Below are 5,835 nucleotides of genomic sequence, written 5' to 3'. Positions count from 1 at the left end.
TTAATTCATGCATAATTCTCATGAAATCATGTAAAATTTACAATGTTTGCTTGAATCAAGATGTAAGTGAAATTCTACCCAAAACTTGCTTATTTCCTAAGAAAGTGCATGAAACTACCCTAAAACCATAAAGAAAAGGTCAGTGAAACTGGCCAAAATACCCTGGCATCATAACACCAAACTTATAGCATGCTTGTCCCTAAGCAAGTACTGGAACAAGAGAATGATGAATGAAATGACAAGAGGAATGAATCATTATTGTGGAAGTCATGTTCTTGGTTTTATGGGGTTTCATGCATAGCAACTTAGGTTCATTCCTTTACTGGCTTTCAGACCTTTATCATGCCTTGGAATACTCACTTGATTGCACCCTTTGGGACTTTTATTTATTGATCCCTTTGTCTTACCAAGGTTTATTTCTTTCTTAGGCTAAGTGTTCTGTGAGGGGGCGACTCTTTAAGATAAGCTTTCAGCCAACACTCCCGAACCAGTTGGTTCAAGGTGCTAGCTGTTGAAACACCCCTAAGGACTTACTCCCTCAAGTCTCTCTCCCCCATACATGCACACCACAGGCACATGGTTTGTTATTTTTTTTCCTTGAGGTCTTGGTGTCCAGCACCTCTTTGGGTTACTAAATGTTCTGTAGCAAGGGTGCTCTTGATAGTGGATTTTCAGTTGATAATCCCGGGTTAGTTAACCCAAGTTACCAAGTGATGAAGCACTCCTAAGAACTTATTCATCCAAGCAGATCCTTGGTACAAGAGCACCACAGACACATCCCTCAAGATTCAAGCCCTTGGTGCCTAGCCTTATTCTTTATTAACTTTTCTTTCTTTTTCAACTCTTATTGTTCTTTTCCTTTTTCTTATTAGGATCTTATTGTTTAGCTAGTCTCATAGGGTGTGTTTCAAGCATATGATTCAAGACAGATAGTTGCCTTCCCACCTTGTTGGTGAACCAACTTAGCTAAGTGATTACTACACCACAAATTTAAGGACCTGCTCCACAACTTGAACATCACTCTGGTCTTTCATAACATCTCTTTTTATTGGACTTAAAAGGACAAGCATACAATAAGCAAGATGAAAATGAAGGCAGACAATTTGACTAGCAAGCATAAACCTAGGCAAAAGCAAACTTAAAGGCAGAATTGAAAATTCCTAAGCTACTATGGAAGCATGTTCTATTTCATACATGATTTTCCTTATATAAAAAAAACTTGAGAAAGAAAGATGGAACAATGAGGGAACTCCACCACCTTTTACTCATGGGGTTGTTCATGCTCTCCCTCCTGTTTGTCCTCCTTGTGTTTTTCTTGAGTGCTTGCACTCCCACTTCCCTTGCTTTTTCCAATCAACTTCTTCCAGAAGCCGGCATCTTCCATCTTCTTTTTCAATGTTTCCTTCTGCTGTTTCACCTTCCTTTCCTCTTGTTCTGTGAGATCTTTTTGGACCTCATCATACCTAGGGATTGCAGAGTGTAGATTATGCATATGACTAGACATATAGTTCAACTTGGCTTGAGTGTTTATGTTGAACTCCTCCCTATGTAGTTGCCGTCCTTCATTAAGTACACTGTACTCATTGAATGCCTTCGTCTGAGCTAGCTGGCATTGGTTGAGTTCTTGAAGGCGTTTATCTTGACGCTCTTGCCTTTCAGTCACTTGATTGATGGCTTGAGTGAGATGGGAATAATGTTCCATTTGCTGTTTCTGCCACTCCCCTTGTTGATTCATCAAATTAGAAAGGAGTTCTTCTTGATGATCCATCCTTTGGGCTTGAATGTGCAGTTGTTGTTCTTGTCCCTCCATATAACTCCTCGCTAGCTCCTCAATGGCTCCGTGAATGTGATTCAAGTTGATGTTGGTTGGATCATAGTACTCTTCTTGCTGATATTCTTCCTGTTGAGGTTCTTCTTGGTGAGGTTCTTCTTGTGGTGTTCTTCTCCCTATTTGAGGCCTTCTTTGTTGTTGGGCGGGTGTCACATACATTATACGCTGGAGTGTAACCATCCTTCCAGGGTTTACCCAAGTTGGGTTGCTGTCCTCGAAGACTACCTTGGCTTTCGTACACAGCCTAAGGATGGTGCTGGGGAACCAAAGTTTAGCACCTCGATCATTCTTCTCGGCTGATTCTTGAATCCCCTCAGCTATAATTTCGTTCACATTGATGCCTCCACCCTTTACTAAGCAGTTTACCATAGTAGCTCGAGTAACGTTGTCCTCAGAATTATTTGCAGCTGGGAGGATAGATCTCCTCATAAGTTCAAACCATCCCTTGGCTTCCGGGATGAGGTCTCCTCTCCTGATGAACCGAGGTCTTCTATCTGAATACCTTTCCCAGTCAGATCCTATAACACACATATCATTCACAATTTCTTCAAGTTCATCATTGTCGGGGCCATTACTTATTCTCACGTTATAACTGGGCTCATCAAAATGTGGTGATTTCAGCTGAAGAACCCTTGTTATGACATTGGGGATGAAGTCCACCTCTGTTCCTCTCACGTAACTTTTGAAGGTGAGGGCCTTGGTTTTGTCTTCTCTGACCACATTTGCATAGAATTCATTGATGAGGTTTGCATTTATCTTTGCTTCTGGGTTCGTGAGCCTTTGCCAACCCCTTTGTTCGATCTTCTCTCGAATCTGTGGGCATTCATCTTTGTTGAACTGGAATGTTAACTCAGGCAATATCTTTTTGAGCTTTATCCGTTCAAATTCACGTTCATGGAATGCAGTTTTGAATTTCCCTTCATCAAAAGGGCTGTTCTCAACCGGTTCCTTTCTCTTTTGCCTCTTGGAGCTTGATGATGCCATGAATGATTTTTGAAAAGTGAAGGTGTTGAGGTTAGTGATGAGTGGTGGAATTCGGTTGGGTTTGGATAGGGTGTAGCTTGGAGAATTGTACTTCGAGTGTGAGAAGTTTGAAGAAGTGGTTGCTGGAATGTGAAGGGAAGTACAGACTAGGAATCACTTATATAGGTTTAACCATTCTTGGTTACTTTAAGCTCAAGAAAGTGCATAAAACCACTAAAACTAACAGAAAAATACTAGTGAAACTAGCCTAAGATGCCTTGGCATCAGAAAATAATGAGTAAATGAAAGGTGTGGATTGATGGGGTGGTTGTGTGATGGACGGATGGGGTTTTGCATGGGATGAGCACAAGGATCATCAACTTTATGATGGGGTTAGTTCAGTTTCCAAGCTTGTTCTCCTTCCAATGTTGCATGGCAACAATTTCCAATGCAATCCCCCTGGAGACACGTGTATAATCTTCTCTTTTTGTGGTGGCTGAACCCTTCAATTGCCCTATCAATTATCCTTCAAAATAAAATAAATGTGATTAAAAGAAAACTTGTGGAAAGTGGCGGTAAAATTTAAAAGACAAGAAAGAGTAACTACTTTTTTTTAAAATTGTTGTTGTCAACTACTAAGTGCTATTCACAAATGCAAACCAACTGACTAATTAAATTTTCATGTATGCAACCTTGGTGACACCAAACTTAGTTTGTGGCAATGTGGTGTAAGATGATTTGTTCAAGGTGCTAAGAGTGACATGCTATGAGTTGCATTCATGTCCTCTTAGTGTGCCTTGAACATCAAACTTGTTCTTCACTATATGTTGCATAAAAGGATTTATTCCAGGATATGTCAAAGTTGATTTGCGATCCATGAACCTTCCTTTATTAACTACTTTAAAAGTATATAAAACATGGGTTGCCTCCCATAAAGCGCTTCTTTAGCGTCACTAGCTTGACGTTCTTCCTTTGTCAGGGTGGTCGGTAATGCTTCAAATCTTCCCTCCTTGCAGTAAACCTGTCTCCATTGGCTTCATCAATGATCTCTACATGTTCTAGGGAGAGAACTTTGTTGATGCTGAAAACCTTAGGTAACTGAGATGGGATGGTGGGGAGATGAGGTGGGATATCTAGGAAGTAAGCTGAGATCACTTTATCCCCTGGAGAGAAATCTTCTGTAGGGATCTTTTTGTTCCTCCATCTCCTTAGTATCTTCTTCTTTGTTTCTTTTGCTTTTATCCTACTCTTTGTGGTCTCTTTTCCTAGGGGGATTTTGTTGCTGGTCCCATATGATTCTGGTGGTTTTGGCTCCACTTGAGTTTCCTTTAGCTGTGACAGCTGCTGATTATTTTGTTCATCACCCAAAGGAATTCCTGAGTGTACAGCTTGTGCCTCAATGCTTGTTTCTCCCACCATTGCTCTGTCATGCTCTGTCCTTAGTTCCTTGCCTTCCTGACCTACTTCTTGTGAGGGTTTAAAGACATTAAAGGTGAGTTGTTCATCATGTACCCTCAGTATTAGCTCTCTTCGCTCCACATCTATGAGCGCTCTGGCTGTAGCTAAGAATGGTCTTCCCAATATGATTGGGTAAAGATGACTTTCTTCCATTTCCAGTATGACAAAGTCTGTGGGAAGGAAGTAGTTTCCAACCTTCACCAGCACGTTTTCAACCACTCCTATTGCTTGTTTTTGAGTTTTGTCCACCAGCCTGATGACTACGTCTGTGGGTATCAGCTCATTGATTTGCAGCCTCTTCATAAGGGATAAAAGCATTAAGTTGATGCTTGCTCCCAGATCACAGAGTCCTTTATCAAACAATGTTTCTCCTATGGCACAGGGGATGTGAAAACTCCCTGGGTCCTTTCTTTTTGTAGGCAGCTCTGGTTGAATGAGAGCACTGCACTCCTTATTCATCACTATGGTTTGTCCTCTCTTGAGTGAGCTTTTCCTGGTCAGCAGCTCCTTCATGTACTTAATGTATGAGGGCATTTGTTGGAGGGCCTTGATGAATGGTATGTTTACATAGAGAGATGCAAATATGTCAAGAAACCTTGAGTATATTCTCTTCTCTACACCACCATTGAGTAATTGGGGAAAGGGTGCATAGAGTCTCAGCAGCTCCTTCTGTGTAATTGTGGTTTCTTGATGATTCTCTTCCTGCTTTCTTGTTGATGTATCTTTAGGTTGTTCTGATGGTTTGTTCGGCTCTTCCTCAGTCTCCTTATCACTTATAGTAACCATCTTGCAATCTTTTCATCTGACTTTCTGTGCTTCACCTCTCGGATTTTTCTGTGTCACTTAGGAAGCTATCAGTAGGTTTGGGAATCTTCTCAGATAGGTATCGCACTTGAAATTCCAGCCTCTTGATGGTGTCTCCTTGATTCTTGATATTGGCTCACACCTCCTCTTTGAACACCTTGTTATCTTGAATCTCCTTGCATATGCCTTCAAGTAGAGTCTCAATCCTTGATAGTCTTTCTTCTGATGATGGAGAGTTGAGATTGGAAGGATGAGAAGGGCCATTTTGACTTTGGTATGGATGTTGAGAAGTGTTGTTGGGTGGGTGTTGGTATGACCTCTGTGTGGAGTGTTGGTGAGTTGCATTGTTATTGGGGTTATGGCGTTTCTGATCTTGGCCTTGGTCTTGTTAATTTTCCTACCCAAAGTTTGGGTGGTTCCTCCAACCAGGATTATACATTTTGGAGTATGGGTCATGATTCTGCCTAGGTGAATTCCCAATGTAGTTGGCTTGCTACTGACTACCCTCTGCTTCTTCATTCATTCCTTCTTGAGTTGCTGCTGAAGTGGTGATTGCTGCTACTTGATTCCTCTCCATCTTTTTGGTGAGGTCAGCTAATTGCTTGGTAATCATCTTGTTTTGAGCTAGCAGTGCATCCACATTGTTCAGCTCCATCACTCCTCTAGTGTTACCTCTTTCAGAAGCATAGAAGTAGTCATTCTCTGCTACAATCTCAATGATATCTATGGCTTCTTCAATGGTCTTTTTCTTGTTCAGAGATCCCCTGGATGAGTGGTCT

The sequence above is a fragment of the Arachis ipaensis genome, chromosome B01, assembly GCF_000816755.2.
Source record: "Arachis ipaensis cultivar K30076 chromosome B01, Araip1.1, whole genome shotgun sequence".
In the NCBI taxonomy this organism is placed as follows: Eukaryota; Viridiplantae; Streptophyta; class Magnoliopsida; order Fabales; family Fabaceae; genus Arachis; species Arachis ipaensis.
The sequence above is the reverse complement of the archived record's forward strand: the minus strand, read 5'-3'. Positions refer to the sequence as shown.